Source organism: Diabrotica virgifera, chromosome 5 (assembly GCF_917563875.1).
Source record: "Diabrotica virgifera virgifera chromosome 5, PGI_DIABVI_V3a".
NCBI lineage: Eukaryota > Metazoa > Arthropoda > Insecta > Coleoptera > Chrysomelidae > Diabrotica > Diabrotica virgifera.
This window is the reverse complement of record NC_065447.1, coordinates 223,418,579-223,437,762: the sequence shown is the minus strand read 5'-3', so window position 1 is coordinate 223,437,762 and position 19,184 is coordinate 223,418,579. Positions and strand designations below refer to the sequence as shown.

The 19,184-nt window shown below is 34.4% G+C and overlaps 1 protein-coding gene across 1 annotated transcript in view; it reads right to left on the bottom strand.

The window, feature by feature from the left end:
• Positions 1–17,652, bottom strand: part of LOC126884683 (knirps-related protein-like) — a 202,072-nt gene extending 184,420 nt beyond the window's left edge. The window contains exon 1 of the mRNA XM_050650753.1: positions 17,368–17,652. The gene's annotated coding sequence lies outside the window, so the exon portion shown is untranslated. The remainder of the gene's footprint in view (positions 1–17,367) is intronic.
• Between the last annotated feature and the right edge of the window lie 1,532 nt (positions 17,653–19,184).

Sequence of the window (19,184 nt, the reverse complement as noted above, 5' to 3'; positions counted from 1 at the left end):
TCGTTTCCGAATGTTTACGTATTCGGAAATTTTCCATTTGTTCTATTAATTTTAAACTATTTAGCAATCAGAGATTCTGTTCTAAATACGAGTCAAACTAGAATATCTAATCGAATTTGGTATGATTTGATCTCATCAAATTTGTTTGGTTTTCCAACAATAAAAATGCATGTGACTGGTTTTAGTTGTTTGGCCGGTGACGTTATAAATACATTTTAGAACATTTAACGAAATACAGAGGAAAAAATATAGAATAGCAAAACAACGCATAATATAGTCTTAGCAATAAGCAAATCGACGAAAAAGTACTTTTTGAATATTACGAACTTTGAGGTTTATCTACATAAACCTTTAATTATAAATAATACCACAGAAAAAATCTAGAGGTGGAAGATCTGGAGATCTTGGCGGGTCACTCTATTAATCCTCGTTTACCAATCCATGCCTTAGGAAAACACTGCTTCGTCTTGTAAGTTAGGATTGTTCGCATTTGGAAACATATTGGCAAGAACTAATAAAACTTTAACTTACAGAAATTGCAGATAACGTTCACTTGTAAGATTTTCTTAAAAAAATAGGGATTAATAATTGTTTCATTAATTATTCCCATCCAGACATTGATTTTCTGACGGTGTTGAGTACGAAGCGAGCCTAAGGCCAGACAGGCGAGAATTTAAGGTGCCTTAAGAGCAGTAAACCTAACGAGGCATTTGACTAACCAATTGTAGATGAAATAGGGAGTTAGTCAAGCAATGCCTCGTGTTTACTACTCTTGCGGCGCCGTAAATTATCGTCCGTGTGGTCTTTCGCTAAGAGCAGTAAGCGCTGTAAAATGAAGCGGCAGTAAGCGCTGCAAAAAGCATGGCTGACGGGGATGTAAATTACGGCGTGTCGCGAGGTGTCAATACAATGTTTTAGGCTTTGGCCACACGGGCGATTTTTTACGGCGTAAGAGCAGTAAGCGCCGTAAAATTACGCGGCAGTAAGCACTGTAAAAAGCATGGCCACACGTGGATGTAAAATACGGCGTGTCGCGAGATGAAAATACAGGTTTTGGGTCGTTGTTTTGGTTAGATGAGCTACTAGAAATTTCAATTTCGTTCAGTACGCTGCATACTAGGTATCTTGGTGTTTATTTTTTGTTTCGTGCATTTATCTTTTTTTTTAATCATGGACATTATTGATTTAACAACCGTTATATTGGCACTGCGCCGTGTCGGCGTCGTGGACGGTTACAATGCCGAAGGAAATGGTGGATTCACCCAATAATTAGTGAGAGAAGTAGATGTGGAAAGTTTGCCATTTTACATAACAAATTGAGAAATTAGAACAGAACAAGATTACCTACTGATAAATATGGATTTAGTTAATTTTTTAACGAAAATGTAGCTCGCAGTCAAACACGCTTGGCTGACCACGCACTACGCGACGGCCAATAAAATGAATTCGTCCCTTCGTTTGTGACACGACGCCAAAGATGGTCCGGTTCGATGTTGCTGCGCGATATTTTACAGCTCAGTCTGGCCATCTACTATTCTCACCGTGGGACCCATTTTCGCGCTAATTTTTACGGCTCTTACGGCGCCGTAAAAAATCGCCCGTGTGGCCAAAGTCTTATAGCCACTTTACACCATGCAACTAATTGCGCAATTAATTGCACAATTTCTTGCAGCAATAGAAATTGCATCGTGTCATACGCGAATTGCACATAAAAGCTGCAACTTCTTGCAGCAATTTCTTGCTGCAAGAAGTTGCAGCTAGATAGAACATGTCCTATTTTTCATGCAATTTTTTCTGCAATTTGGGTATATTTTTAGTAACTTTTAAGGCTACATTGTTTGTTTTGACATTCTGTCATCCTAAATTTCAAACTAAGCAATTTTTGACAAAACTAGAGGAACTTTTTACCAATTTCACGCTTCACAGATAACATTATTCTGGGGGATAACTTTAATTATGCAACATAGGGATTAAAGAAACTATATTCTATTTTTATTTCTTTTGTATTTAACAACTTGTTTCCTTTTGTAAATGAATAATGTATTATAGGTATACTTGCATTAGGTATTAATTGATTTTGTTATACATAATACATATTATACTTTTCTCAAATTATAATCTAACATTTTCAATCTAATATATCTGATAACTCTACTCAAAAAATTACATTTTTAATTTATAAAAACAACATAACCCAAAATTTATGGTATGTCAAAGTTTCTGTCCATTTCATGTCAGTTTATGCAATTACTTGCACTGTGTAATCACTTTATTGCAGAAAGCTACTTGCAACTTATTGCAGAAGTTCTTGCTGCAAGAACTTGTGCAATAAATTTCGCAATTACTTGCATCGTGTAAAGTGGCTATAAGTCGTTGTGATGGCTAGATGAGCTACGAATTTGGACCCAGGTCCATTCGTTTGCGACACTACGCCGAAGATGGGCCAGTTCGATATTGTTGCGAGATATTTTACAACTTAGTCTGGCCATCCACTACTCTCACCGTGGGACCCATTTTCGCGCTTCATTTTACAACTCTTACGGCGCCGTAAATTATCGTCTGTCTGGCAGGCTCAGTTGTCCAGTGAGCTTACTTCAGTAACTGTAATTTTGATGATTCGCTGAAACATATAGGCAAAATGTAACCTCATCAGAAAACATAATCTCTTTAAAAAATGGATTGCGGTTACATAAATCCTGCAAAATGTCACAAAATTGCATACGGCGATCATGGTTATCTTCGTTGAGTTCTTTCTGTAACTAAATTTCGTAAGGATGGTACTTTTATAAGGCTGATTCACATAATAGCTCAGGTCACGCTCCGCTCACGGTCAGCTCAAGCCACGATCAAAATATTCTCTCGGAGAAACCACGCAGTCAAAAAAAAGGGACGGAACTTGACCGTCGTGTTTAGTGCGGATAGCATGATTAAAATGCGTGTAAGAATAGTTGACCGAACCTTGAGCTGAGCGTGAGCGGACCGTGACCTGAGCTATAAAGGCTGATTCACATAATAGCTCAGGTCACGCTCACGGTCAGCTCAAGCCACGATCAAAATATTCTCTCGGAGAAACCACGCAGTCAAAAAAAAAGGGCCGGAACTTGACCGTCGTGTTTAGTGCGGACAGCATGATTAAGATGCGTGTAAAGGCTGATTCACATTATAGCTCAGGTCACGGTTCGCTCACGCTCAGCTCAAGGTACGGTCAACTATTCTTACACGCATCTTAATCATGCTATCCGCACTAAACACGACGGTCAAGTTCCGGCCCTTTTTTTTTGATTGCGTGGTTTCTCCCAGAGAATATTTTGATCGTGGCTTGAGCTGACCGTGAGCGGAGCGTGACCTGAGCTATTATGTGAATCAGCCTTAAGAATAGTTGACCGAACCTTGAGCTGAGCGTGAGCGAATCGTGACCTGAGCTATAATGTGAATCAGCCTTAAGGCTGATTCACATAATAGCTCAGGTCACGCTCCGCTCACGGTCAGCTCAAGCCACGATCAAAATATTCTCTCGGAGAAACCACGCAATCAAAAAAAAAGGGCCGGAACTTGACCGTCGTGTTTAGTGCGGACAGCATGATTAAGATGCGTGTAAGAATAGTTGACCGAACCTTGAGCTGAGCGTGAGCGAACCGTGACCTGAGCTATAATGTGAATCAGCCTTTAATGTGAATCAGATCACGTAATACCACCCGCTGAGACATATGCCTGTGTAAGTTGCAATTTGGCATGCAGTATTATGAGGATTATCTTCAACCCTTAATATTAAGGCTGATTCACATTATAGCTCAGGTCACGGTTCGCTCACGCTCAGCTCAAGGTTCGGTCAACTATTCTTACACGCATCTTAATCATGCTGTCCGCACTAAACACGACGGTCAAGTTCCGGCCCTTTTTTTTGATTGCGTGGTTTCTCCGAGAGAATATTTTGATCGTGGCTTGAGCTGACCGTGAGCGGAGCGTGACCTGAGCTATTATGTGAATCAGCCTTAACATCAAGTGTCACGTTTTCTGATACCTTAGGATGTCCAGCATTTTGAATATTTTTATCGCTCCTAAATCTCTAAATAATAGTACCTCAGCTGATGTAAGAAAAAAAAAGAAAAGCATCTTACTGAGTATTCCAAATGAAATATTGTGATATCTTATAAGAAATCTATCTACATCTAATTCACGGTTGTTACCTTTATGTGAAAATTTACAATAATTATTATAGTACCCAACATCAAAAGTCGTAAGATACATAGATGTCGCACCTTCTGTACCATAGGAGCATTATTTGTCCTCTATTTTTTTGAAGTTATACTTCTTTAGGCGCGATTGAGAAAAATGTTGAGAGTGGACAGTATGGAGTTAGTTGCTAAACTTTTCAAGTAATGTTTGTATCAGTGCAAATAAGGTGTGAAAAGAATATATTAGTGTTTTCAGTAAATATATTTATTAAAATTTTTGTGTGCTTGGATTTGTCTTCCTCGGAAATAAGATAATAAGTATTATTAAAACATTTTTATACTTAACTTGGTCTATTTGTCACTATGTCCGAGAAATCTCGTAATCGGTATGAACAAAGCGATTATAGCTCAGTGTTAGAGCATTCGACTTCAGATCGAGAGGTCCGCGGTTATAATCCGGCTGTTTAATATTCTATCTTTTTTATTTTTGGTATTGTTTTAATCAGTGGCGAATCTACGGGGAGGGAAAAGGGGGAACAAGTTTCAAAATTAAAGAAAAAAATTGTTGAAACTTAAAAATATATTAGCTGGCATGAAACTTAAACTACAGACATACAAATTCAAAACAATAAACAGGCTAGTTAGGAAAATTAAGGGAGCTTAGTTTGGGTTTATCTTTTTTATGTCTTTTGGTTGGTGTTTCATTGGAAGTTCCCCCCAAAGGCAAATTCCCCCTCCAAAGGCAAATGTCTAGATCCGCCACTGGTTTTAATACAAATTTTTGGAAAGTAGTAAGTATTAAAATTAGTTTAATCTTTAAATAAAATATCTACCCATAAACTGTTTAAAGTATATTTTATTTCGTTGAAATCATATAACAGAAGTATAACTTCTTACGTGCGTACAAGTACAGACACATTCTTTTTTTTTTGTTTTTCTCTAATTTTAGGAAGATATTTTTATGGTGCCTGGTAGGAAAGTTTTACTGTTTCCAAATTTTTTACCTTCTTTGTAAACCCTAAAAGAGTTTTTTATTTTATTAAACATATACCAATTAATGAAACATGCGACAAAGCTAGTAAATAGGACCGTATTACTATTACTGTCTTGGCTGTTTTTTTATAAACGAGGTTGTAGATATCAATATGGAAGGTTACCATCTAATAGGCCATTAAACCAGTTCCAGTTTATTATCTCTCTCAGTAATATGGATTAAATGAGGCTCTAATTTTCCATCATTGCATCATATGTGATTGCTAAATGACGAATTTCAAATTTTTCTTCGTGACGAATTATTAGATCTGTGTCGGATTCTTAATTAAAGTGAGAGCATTTAGAGATTTTATTTAGAGATTTAGAGTTAAGAGTTAAAATGAGATGTTTTTAAATAAAAAAGTTTGCAAACAGGTTCACTACTTGTTATATTTCCAAAACTATTCATAGTCCTGTCGCCAGGGGGGTACAACGGCCTCCTGTATTCAGATGGACTTACCCAAGATTTTTTTATGTATTTTGACCTGTAGAACACGAATTTTTTGGGTAACAGTTGATCCGGATGTCGATAAGATTGTTATAAACCAAGAAGTTGAGGAATCACATAACAGCGATTTCTTGCAAAAGAAACATTTTTTTGTATTTTTTGTGCCTTTCTAACCAAAAAATGTTCCTACAAATTTTTTCGTAGGATGCATAGTTTTCGAGATAAACGCGGTTGAACTTTCAAAAAATCGAAAAATTGCAATTTTTGAACCCGAATAACTTTTGATTAAAAAATAAAATAGCAATTCTGCTTACCACATTTGAAAGTTCAAGTCAAATTATATCGGTTTTAATTATTTGTATTGCTAAAAATGTATTATCTTATTGTTAAAACAAAGCTATAAACACCTAGTGCTTGAGTGATGTTTTCAATGATTTCTCATTTAAAATCGAATGAGTAGGTAGAGGAGGTAAAAGTGCAAGCGGCGCTATTTCTACGTAGCATGCATTAAAACGCATGTATTAGGCACGGGAAACACTATGTGTTTATAATAGCTTTTTTTAACAATAAAAAAATAAATTTTTAGCAATGCAAATATTCAAAACAGATAAAATTTTACTTAAACTTTTAAAGGCGGTAAGCAGAATTGCTATTTTATTTTTTAATCAAAAGTTATTCGGGTTCAAAAATGGCAATTTTTCGATTTTTTGAAAGTTCAACCTCGTTTATCTCGAAAACTATGCATCCTAAGAAAAAATTTGTAGGAACATTTTTTGGTTAGAATGGCCCAAAAAATACAAAAAAATGTTTTGTTTTGCGAGAAATCGCTGTTATGTGATTCCTCAACTTCTTGGTTTATAACAATCTTATCGACATCCGGATCAACTGTTACCCAAAAAATTCGTGTTCTACAGGTCAAAATACAAAAAAAAAACTTGGGTAAGTCCATCTGAATACAGGAGGCCGTTGTACCCCCCTTGGCGACAGGACTATCAATGTAAAACTATAACACACGTTTCAATTTTTTTATAAATTCGTCTAATGAACCAGATTCGTTCGAAAATTCTACATGAACTTCTAGAATGAAGATACTAAAACCTATTATGTTAACATAAAATACACACATTTTAAATACTGGGTTATCAGGAAGAAATATAATGCAGATATTTATATGGTTTTTTTGTATAATAATACAAGAATAAAAAACCGCTAAGTGCCGTAAAATGAGTGGCGCATAAAATATTCCAGCTACAAAGGAGCTGATATGAATATTAGGTACGTGGCGTGAAAATGTATTTTCATTTTGATGCAAAACAAAATTCTAGTTTTATTTTAAAAGATGTTTCCATAATATTTGCTAAATTTGAAGTAAAACGCGCCACAAAAGAATAACTGATTGAGTTTGTATTTTCAAGCCCTATTGTGGAGCGTTTTACTTCAAATTTAGCAAATAATATGGAAACATCTTTTAAAATAAAACTAGAATTTTATTTTTCACCAAAATGAAAATACATTTTCGCGCCACGTACCTAATATTCATATCAGCTCCTTTGTAGCTGGAATATTGTATGCGCCACTCATTTTTACGGCGTTTAGAGGTTTTTTTATTCTTGTATCAGCAGTTTTTCAAAGTTATTTACAAATTAAATGTATAAAGTTGAATGTAATATTTCTCGATTCCACGTTAAGCGTTATAAATGGTCGCCTTTATAGAATTATCTCTCAAATGATCTAGAGTCCATCGAATGTATTCACTAAATTTTTTTCCATTCGAAATACATTGAAAAAAAATATTGGGATGTCCGGTAAATGAACTCGGATTGCCATATCAATTTAGCGTCGTAACCATTACAACTACATAAACCATATTTCGGGCGGCATGTTTTCGACGCTAAAGTACCTGAGGGTCTTAAAAGTACCCGTGTTTTGGGCGCTGCCAGAAAGTAAAGTTAGGACCGAAGGGTTGGGTCTTCCTCCTTTGGGTCCTTTAAATTTAGCGTCCAAATCATGCACATCCAACGGGTTGTATAAATTCCACTGATGTAGAGTAAGAGGTAGAATAGGATTTTGTCGGTGAGACATTCTGTATAGTAACATCTGATGACATATTGATAATTTATTTACGGTACTACCGAAACTAATTACTTTCGTTTCCCGCAAAAAACAAACTGGTAATTTGTTTGTAATCCATAAACCTGTGTCTATTTACAATAACTCATGTACTAGACAGGAATATAAACTAATAGTGCATATGGAAATTTTGACGTTAGTAAGTAATCGTGGTAAAATTTTGCTCAAAGTGAACAGTTTTACTTTTTCTCAAGATAAAGTACTAAAATCGGGAGAAACGTATTGGAGGTGCGTAAAACGGTCGTGTAAAGCGAAGATATTCACGAAAGGGCCAGAAAAGTTAGTGATCCGAAGTAACCTAGAACATAATCACGAGTGTGATATCAAGACGCTTAATAGACAGATTGTGCGTAGCAGTGCCAAAAGGAAGGCTAAGGATAATTTGACCGAAAGGCCGTCCAAAATCATACATAGTGCGTTGAACGAAAATGTAGATTGTTTGAGCCACATGACTGTTAAAGACGTTAATTTAATACGAAATCAAATATACAGTGAACGGCGAATGGCTCAACCGAAACTGCCCAAAAGTAAAGAAGAAACTATTGCTGCGGTAAATATTATGAATATCAAAACACTTAAAGACGAGAATTTTATATTTGCGGTTGAACCAAGTTCTAACATTATCATCTTCTCGTGTAAGGCTACGGCTCCACGGGCTGGAAATTGACGCTAGCAGTAGCCGCAAAACGAACTTAAGGTTCCGCAGAACGGAATAGGAATAGCCGAACTGTACCGACTACAGGACTTGTGCGTAGTCGGTTCAGTTCGGCTATTCCTATTCCGTTCCGTGGAACCTTAAATTCGTTTTACGGCTACTGCTAGCGTGAATTTCTCTCCCGTGGAGCCTTAGCCTAACACTAACATGCGTTTTCTGTGCGGCAGTGAAACGATTTATATGGACGGTACATTTAGTTACTGTGCTCAATATTTCAAGCAAGTTTTTATCATACATGTATTTATCAACGGACATTATATACCATTGTGTTATTGTTTACTTCCCGACAAATCGGAACAAACCTATATAAAACTATTTAATGTTTTGAAAAGCAAATGTGAAGTAATTGGTCTGGAATTCAATCCAAAAATCATTTTCTCCGATTTTGAAATTGCTATCCACAATGCTGCGCGTTTTGAATTTCCAAATGTGCACATTAAAGGGTGCCGTTTTCATCTCATGCAAGCTTAGTATCGTAATATCGGCAGTTGTGGCTTAATTCGGGAATATAAATTGGCAGACAGTGAAATATCTAAATGGCTGAAATATATTTTTGGGCTGCCATTTTTACTTCCCTCAGAAGTCGAAGAATCTTTCATATATGATTTTATGGCTATTCAACCAAAGGATGCAAAAATTGAAAAGTTTTCCGACTACTTATTGGACAACTACATTGGCGACCACGCAACATTTCCACCGGAGATGTGGGCTACGATGAGTGAGAGTTTAGAATTAACAACTAATGCTTGTGAATCGTTCCACTCGCGTTTTAATGATAATTTTTACCATGCTCATCCAAATATTTTCCATTTTATTGATGTTTTAAAAAATTTTCAAACTGAAACTTACATTAGAATTAATAGTGTCCATAAAAGTAATAGACTTAAAGATCCAAAGAGTAGAAAAAAAATTATGTTCGTTAGAGATAGGATACATGAGTATCACACTAACTGTATCGATCGATACCATTTCGTAAAATGTATGTCGTATTTATTTCAAAGTGACAAATAAACTTTATCAAGCTTAATCTCTAGAATTTTATTACCTGACTTTCCATTTACATTTCAATTAGACCCAGCGTCCAAATCATGTATGCAGAAACAGGTAATTTTATTTTTTAGCGTCGAATTTTAAATTTAGCGTCCAAAACGCCCACCATTTCGGCGATAATGGTTAAATGGATTATACCTTTCGAACTCGATAACTTCTGTATGGGTTAACCGATTTTGATCATTAAACATGAGTTTGAAACGGATTGACAAGTAGTATCTGATGCATCTAAGGTGAAGCATGATAACTGAAGGTATTACAGGATTTATTGAGCTTGAAAAACCGTTTTTCCTATAATAAATAGATTTGATCGTACTTATAAAGCCTATAACTTAAAAAATCGAATTTTCCCAGGTATAAGGTATACACTGTTAGATGCATCTAGAGTCCTCCTACAGACTTTTAGTTATTGGCGCAATTCGTAGGTTGAAATTTTGAGTAATTGTCGAAAAACCAAAATTTTAGTTCTTTAGTTTTTCGGCTATACTAAGCCGTGTGTAGGTATGATCTTGACCACTTTGGCACCATTTGAAAGAATAACTCAATGCTATTGATTTGGTGTATTTTCGGGTTTGCTGTCTTTCCTTGAACCTAAGATATATACGCCCAAAAAATATGTTATTTTGTATCTACCTAGCCCTATAGCTGGCTTATGGGTGGTCAAATGTCACAAACTACACCGGTTCTGAATCGGACCAGACTCCCTCTTGAAACACAGAATAAAAAAATTGAGATCGGTGAAACTTTTCCACACACATACATATCCACAAACATTTTCTCCTTTTTAAATAAAAATTGAGTCATATTTCTGAGCTCGGTAACTTTTGAATGGTATTATAATCGAATAATTAGTGCTATCAGAAGCCGTAAAGGTTGGACTTTTTTTTGAAATTTTTGGGAGTTTTGGGAACGAGAATGAAAAACAGACCCTAAATGGGAAGGGCCGTAAAATCCGCACCCATGGACCAAAATGGAGAGTTGACATATGGATGGGCGAGTATTTCCCTAAACTTTAAGATGGGATTTGGCCCAATTTTCAATTCAGTCCGATTTAGAAAATCGAAAATTTCGTGTATATATAGTGTCGCATGTAGGGGTATTGTGCGCCACTGGCGAGAACTGACATTCTCTGGTAATAACCATAGTAAGAAAAATATAACGACTACAAAGTACTTCTTTATCTCCAAATGCCATTTCCGGTAAGAATTTTGGATATCATAATTGCAATTTTAACTTTGATAGCAACTGTTTCCTAAACATGAGCGAACTGAATTATTTAAAAAATGCTAAATCAGAATTTAGTGTGTGTCTTCTTCTTCTTCTTGTGCCTTGTCCGTTGCGGACGTTGGCTATCATCATAGCAATTTTAATTTTGTTTGCGGCGTTTCTGAATAACTTGATCGATGTTAGTCCAAACCATTGTGGTAAGTTTTGAAGCCATGAGTGTCTTCTTATTCCGGATCCGCGTTTGCTTTCTATTTTATCCTGTGTTATCAGTTGGAGTATATGATATTTATCATGTCTCATAATATGACCGATTTGTTTTTGTTTTCCCATTCGGCGCAATACCTCTACTTTGGTGGTGTGAGTCGTCCAGGATATTTTGAGGATACGTCTATACACCCACATTTCGAATGCCTCCAGCTTCCTCATTAATGTTTCCGTTAGTGCCCATGCCTCTGCGCTATACAACAAGACTGGAAATACATAGCATTTTAGCAGCCGTATTTTTAGTGGGAGAGATATATCGGGATGGGTGAGTATATTTCTCATGTTGTTAAATGTTGCTCTGGCCTTTTCAACTCTAGATCGTATTTCGGTTATTTGATCCCATTTGGAGTTGACGACTGCTCCAAGGTATATATACGAGTCAACGTGTTCAATTAATTGGTTTTTTATTTTCAATTGCCTGACAGGTTTTTGAGTTTTGCTGACCAGCATCCATTTTGTTTTATTTATGTTAAGGTTAAGTCCTCTTTCTTTACTCGCTCTCCTGTCCATAAGATCTGTCCATAAGATACTGAAGTTCATCGATACTACTAGCAAGTACGGCTGGCAAACATCGGATATTATTTGTCAATTCTCCATTGATTTTATGCCTTCGTTTGTCATCTTGTGCGACAGAGAGCACATACCTGTCGCACACCTTTTCTGATATCCATGCTCTCCGTGGACGCATTGCCGACTTTTACCCTGGCTGTCTGATTCCAGTAGAAAGTAGAGACTTGTAATAATTCGGATGTCCTTATAATAAATTCCTATGTTTTGTAGAATTTTAATTAGTTGGTCATGTCTTACATTGTCCAAGGCCTTCGAGTAATCTACAAAGCACATGTAGACACCCTTGTTCATATCTCTACACCTCTGTACTAAAATTTGCAGACAAAACACTGCTTCCCTTATATGGGCCATTCCACGAACATACGCCTGTTTTGGATTACTTCGACAACGAATATTTTACTGTGCAACATAAGAAGTACGAAAGTAAATGGCGCTAATAAATACCAATAAACCAAAAAGTAATTTGCAATTTACTTTCGTTCTTCTTATTTTGCACAGTAAAATATTCGTTGTCGAAGTAATCCAAAACAGGCGTATGTTCGTGGAATAGGGATTACCCAAAGCGTTCCTAAAACCAGTATAATAGTATGTATGTATATCTCAAAACTTTTAGTGTCGCAGTCATATAAACAAAAATTAACAACAACAATATCCCTACACGGTTGACGTGTAGAGTGATGTGATCTAACATTTTATTAAAATTGCCGAAATTTGTCATATGACATAAAATATTATACAAAACGCAGGTTACAAAAAATGTTTGTGGACCTTTTTGCTACATAATAGGTCTGAATCCCGCGCATGAAAAAAAAGTTTATTAATAGCAAGCTGAAAATTTGTTAATAGCTTAAGGGTGTCTAGTCGGTCAAACTTTAATATATAGGAACACTAGAACAGGGGAAGTTTTAATTGTGGAACATGTTAAAAATTTGGAACGGTCATACCACGAAAACGTCACATGTATTTTGTCCGACAGAACTTCCAATTGATTTGTTACCCTTTCATTAAACTCTCATGCAAAAATCAGGCTGCTATTTATCACCAAATGGGAATTATAATGAGTGGAACATGTAGAATATGTAAAATGACAGGTGATAAATAGCAGTCTGATTTTTGCATGAGAGTTTAATGAAAGGGTAACAAATCAATTGGAAGTTCTGTCGGACAAAATACATGTGACGTTTTCGTGGTCTGACCGTTCCAAATTTTTAACATGTTCCCCAGTTAAAACTTCCCCTGTTCCAGTGTTCCCATATATCAAAGTATGTCTGACTAGACACCCTTAAGCTATTAACAAATTTTCAGCTTGCTAATAATCAACTTTTTTTTCATACGCGGGATCCAGACCTATAAGCTCTTTAAAGGCTATTGTCTACAAATGAAAAATGAAGCATACTATGTATCACTTTATACTATGTATCCTTTTATACCCTAAAAACATATTTGCAATTATATTATTTGAATTTTCAACTATAATTTTTGACTTTTTAATTTCATAAATTTTATGAAATTAACTGGTTTGTTAATTGTCGTTACTTAACGATATATTTGATAACACCTCTAAATACACAAGACAAAACAAATTCACAACAATATTGAAAAAAAAAAATAATGGATGTTTAAGTGCTTTATATAATATGTAAACAAAATTCCGAGGCTATTTCTTTGTGGCATTTATGTAATTTATTATCATAACTGGGAAATAAGCCACAATTTGATTTAAATATTGATTTTATTGACGTTTCAACTTCCACCTCGGACGTCGTTATCAAAATACAAAATAACGACGTCCGAGGTGGAAGTCGAAACGTCAATAAAATCATTTTGTGGCTTATTTCCCAGTTAGGATAATAAATTATGTAAATAAAGATAAACATATTGTAAAAGAAACAAGACTATCAATCGATAAATAAAAACAATATTGGTCAAGAAGATCAAAAATGAATAAAATTATTAGCAAATATCAATAACAAATTTCCCGACGTCCCAATTCTATATTCTATACATAACACCATAAATAAACTTTTGTTTACATTGCTATAATATATACTGCCACATAACAATTTGCGCCATATTTTATTCAAATCAGTTTCATTTTGTTTTGCGAAATTTTACAATTTTTTAACGACAATCCTTCCTCACCAGACCCAAAATTGAAATAAATTCCTTGCTCATATAACACATATATACCGTAAATATATAAATGATCAATAAATATTCAAAAAAGTGTGGCCAGACTAACCTCCAAGAAACACAAGAAATAACAGGTTTTACAACGAAAAGAGAATACAAGCGACTAGACTAGAATATGCAGAAGAAAAAATAGAGAGGCTTTTAAAAAAATAAAGAACAAGAAATCCTAGAGTATAACAATGGACGAAGAGACACGAAAACAGAAAATTCTATAAAAGAATAAAAGAAAACGCAGTCATATAAAAAAATAGTTTTCTAACTGAATGCATATTATGATAAATCCAATATTACATCTAGAAGACAATATATGATAAACTAATCGAAAAAAGTTTACTTACAAAAGATAATATTTCAACAAAAAGATTTCATGAATATAAAAAAAATCGATTAACTGAAATTATGGTTTATTTTTAAACCAAGAGGAGTAAACTAAAAAGACAAATTCACACTCAAGAAAGTCACTAGAGAAAACACCAAATACATCTTCTTATTTGGTTGATCATCTTGGCCTTCGACGGTAATCCATACATATTATATTATATTAATACGTCGCTAAAGAGTTCTAAAAGCCAATTGTCTTATATAAAAGTAGACTAAAAATCTAAAAATTAAAGGAATAACGCAGAAAACACAAAAAATCGCCGATATAACTTAAATAACCTATGAAATGCCAGTTATGTCAAGATTTCATAAATGTCATTAGTGTCAAAATTTCATAACCTGTGGAGTAAACTTGCCTGAGGTTGGACCTATTACAAACAAGCATTACAGAGCGGTAAATTTGAATTACTCCTCTTGGTTTAAAAGCAGACCATAGAGCATTTAAGTCACTATTCCAATATTTAATAATAAAAAACTATACAATTATTGAATGTTAATATTCATAAATATATAAAATGGCGTCAGTCATTGAATGGGTACTATGATAAATACAATATTAGATCTAGCAGTAATGATAAACTAATCGAAGAAAAAAATTGCTTAAAAAAGGTACTGACTACTTAAACAACAAGATTTCATGTATATAAAAAATCAATTAAAATTAAATCAAGAACATATTGCATATTATAATTATTATACACCAAAATGAGTCACATTAATTGATATTGATCGTAATAGAAACAATGATAAATTAAAAAAAAAGGTATGTAATACCAATAATTCGTATAAGATGGCAAACCGTAAACAAAATTCTGCGTTATATGAAATATTTACACAATTTCGGAGCCATAGTCCTTAGATTAGATGTCTTACTTATTATGACAAATTCAATCTATCACAACCAGAACTTTATGAAATATAGGTGAATTATTTGAAAATGAAATCTCGAAATTTCCAAAGCGCCAATCGAAACGTCAAAAATGTATTTTTAACTAAAATTGTGATTCACATTAATGATAGTAATTCCCAATAAATTCTCATTAATGATAGTAACTATTAAAATGTCACAAGAAAATAGCCTTCCATACTTCTCAAATTCATAAAAATTTCACTTGATCATAGGTTTTTTTATTTACAAAACATTTACAAAACAATAGTCACTTTAACCTCCTGGGTCATTAGCGACATTAGTTATTACATTACATTAAATTATATAAAGATACATCGTTTAGAAAGGTAATTAAGTTTTTGGTATTTAAAGTTTTAAGTCACTGGAAATATTGTCGTTTCACTGTACATTGTCCACATTCTGTTAGGAGATTTGGATCATATGTTTCTATTACCAAATTTATATTACTGTTAAAAGGCAATTAAGTGAGTAGGCGCAAAATTTCGCGCCAGTGTGTTTTAAATGCATTCATTTTTTCGAATCATAAGAAAACTAATACGCAGAATGAAAAACTGCAATATTAGCGAGGGTCGAAGTTCCCTGAAAACTTCTATAATGTTTATTTTAATGTTACATGGGTGAAAAATAAAGAGAAAATTTAGTGTGATTTTATTTTCAAATATTTCATTTAAAAGATACTTTTTATTTATTTTAAGTGACTTTCGGCCCTCGGTAATAATGTCATCTTTCATTCTGCGTTTAAATTTTTCAAAAATACTTATTAGATTTCTCAGTACTCTCATAAACATATTGGTACGAAATTTTGGGCATTCGCTCTTAAGTAAATAAACTAATAATCTGCTCCCATAAAAAAGGGTTACTGTTCGAATCTACCGAAAATTTCAAAACAATGATTCATAAAGTATTCTAACGAAAAAATATTATTCGAATAGTTATTTTTCTGTCAAAAAAATCTTCCAAAATACTTAGAATCGTGCAGCATTCATTTTTTTGTTGAACCCCAATGAAGTAAATAAACTAATGGGAGTAAAGCCAGGTTTGTTGATTGTCAATTTTAGTTGAACTGCCCCATCTATTCAAAAGTTCCACAAATAAAGGTTACTGTTCTAGTCTAGGTACTGAAAAATTTTAAGCAAGAACTGGATTTATAAAATATCCTAACGAGAAAATATTATTCCAATCGTGACTTTCCACTTCTCAGTCAAACAAAATCTTCCAGACTACATATTTCTGCAGTAATGGTGCATTAATTTTTTGAACAAAAAACATTGAACCCAAAAAACTTAATGAAATAAATAAACTAATATGTAGCAGTAAAGCCAGGTTTGTTGTTTGCGTTTTTCAACTTCAGTTAAACTCTCCCATCTATTCCCATGAAAAATTTCCACAAACAAGGGTTACTGTTCTAATTGGTTTTAATGCCGAAAATATCTCACAAGGATAGGATTCATACTTTCAACTTGTCGTGACTTTCAAAGTCCTTGTTAAACACAACTTTCAAAAATAGGCATTCCTGCTCTAATCGGGCATTAATAGATATTTTTTAAACGTTGAACCAAAAAATCTTGATCAAGTAAATAAACAAATACTAAAACAAGTAAAGACATGGTTTGTTGCTTGTCAATTTTAGTGGAACTCTCGGATCCATCTCATAAAAAAGAAGGGTTACTGTTCTAATCTACCGAAAATTTCTAAGCGAGGATTCCATTCAAAAAACATCCTAATTACAAAAAAAATATGATTCGAATAGTGACTTGTATAATTCCTGTGTAACATCTTCAAAAACAGGTATTTCTTCTCTAATCGCGCATTAATATTTAAAGAGTAAACCCAAAAATGAGCAAATTTCAAAGAAATCCTATGGTCCGGAATTTAAGTAAATACGCACATAATTCTAAAATTACGTAATGGAATTGTACAGCTTTAACTTAGTCACTAACTAAGTTTTAAGGAACAAAAATTTCAATCAATTAAATTGGGCTAAAATTCCAAAAATTGCCCTGATCTCTAGGGTTTCTAGTCTAACCGCTAATTGAACTCCCCGAAGAATGACAGGAATAATAAAAAAATAATTGGGCTAAAATTTCAAAAATTGCCCTAATTCCGGGTTTCTAGTCTAATCACTAATTGAACTCTCCCGAAGAATGACGGGAATAATAAAAAAAATTGGGCTAAAATTCCAAAAATTACCCTGATCCTAGGTTTCTATTCTAACCGCTAATTGAACTTCCCGAAGAATAACAGGAATAATAACAAAAAATTGGTGACTTACCTTTGAGTATCAAATTTCCTGATGGTGATCACAGAGTCCTTGTAAAAACACTGAGAAATATCGCCACTTCGCACATAAGTCAATCCACTAATACACTTAATTGATATCAAACAAGACACTTTCACTGGTGTTAATTTGGAAACCACCGCGAATGAGTCTCTAGTTGTTTGTGTTATCAGTTATCACCTCGCACTAAAGTCCTTGGTCAGCTGTTGCTGTTGCGTCGGCAAATGATCGAAATAAAACGGTTTATTTCGATCTGTGATGCTTCTGCGAAGATCTGTAGTGAAATGAGTGAAGGAACACCTCCGATCTCGAATCGATCCGCAGGAGGGGGCTATGGGTACACTTCTACCTGTTGAAGACATTGCAGAGGTGTGGTGGGGGTCGATGGGAGGGGTAAATTATTGATATTTGAATTAGTGTCGTTCGCATAGTATCATGTTATAACTTCGAGTCATTGGTGTAATCCTGAGGGTGGGGTGCGTGTGTTGAGAAAAGGCAATTTTTATGCCCGATGGGTTTAGTTGATGTTGATGGGTTAAAGGCGAACTGTGTATTGCTTCACGAAGATTCTGAATTTTTACGTGTCTTATAATTAATCAGCATTTGTTCATCATGAATATGCACAATTTTAGAAATCGCTAACAAAGATTATTACGAGAAGAATTTTATGATTGAAAAATATAATTAACAATATTATACCATACATATCTTATCATTATTCTGAAGCTATTTTGTTGTGGGATCTTAATGCAATTTACTATTTTTGTTGGGAATAAGCCACAATTTTACTTTTAGATTGTCACTTCGGAAATCGTTCTCAAAATACAAAACGTTAATAAATTAAACAAATTTTGTTTCTTCTTCTTCTTATTTCCGTGTCATCTCCGCGACGAAGGTTGGCAATCATCCTTGCTATTCTCACTTTTGACACTACAGCCCGAAAGAGTTCAGTTGAGCTGCATCCAAACCATTCTCTGAAATTTCTCAGCCAGGACATTTTTCTCCTACCTATGCTGCGCCTTCCTTGAATCTTTCCCTGCATAATTAATTTTAGGAGTTCATATTATCTGTCACCACTGTTATATGACCCAAGTATTGAAGTTTTCTTATTTTGATGGAATTCAGTATCTCCCTGCTCAGGCGCGGATACAGGGGGGGGGGTCAACGGCTCCATGGACCCCCTATTTTATTTAGTCTATAAGTATTTTTTATTATTTTTTTTCTGTTTACTATAAACTTCAAGCCATCAGTACAACACTAAATTACACGACAACCGCTTCCAAAGAGTTGAAAGAAGCCATAAAATCTAATAAAACACCCTTCTCTGAAAAATAATCTGCAGGCGCATTTGTTTGGGTACCGGTGGAACCATAAATAACGGAAATATTTTTTTCAATTCAAAGAATAACAAAAATGATATTTTAAAATGCAAATACATTACACTGGGTATAAAACTTATCTCATGAAAAGTCACGTTTCAAATTTGCGATACAATAAAGACATAAAAATTTGTATTTTACTAGATAATCTATGCGTACCTACCCATTGATGGTTAATCTTTATGGTAAAGAACGACCAGTGAAATTAATAGTCGTGAATTGTCTATCAATCCTTTTGATACCGTAGGTATCTGGGTTTATATAGTGTATTTTATCCTTAGAGTAAGTGTGAGTCGTATGGCTAAATCTGGAATATATTTGAGGTAAGTCTGCCCCCCCCCTTATTATGAATTTCTAGATCCGCGCCTGTCCCTGCTGTTCTGTATTCTCCTTAGTACTTCCTCATTGGTTAATCTGTCTGTCCAGGAGATT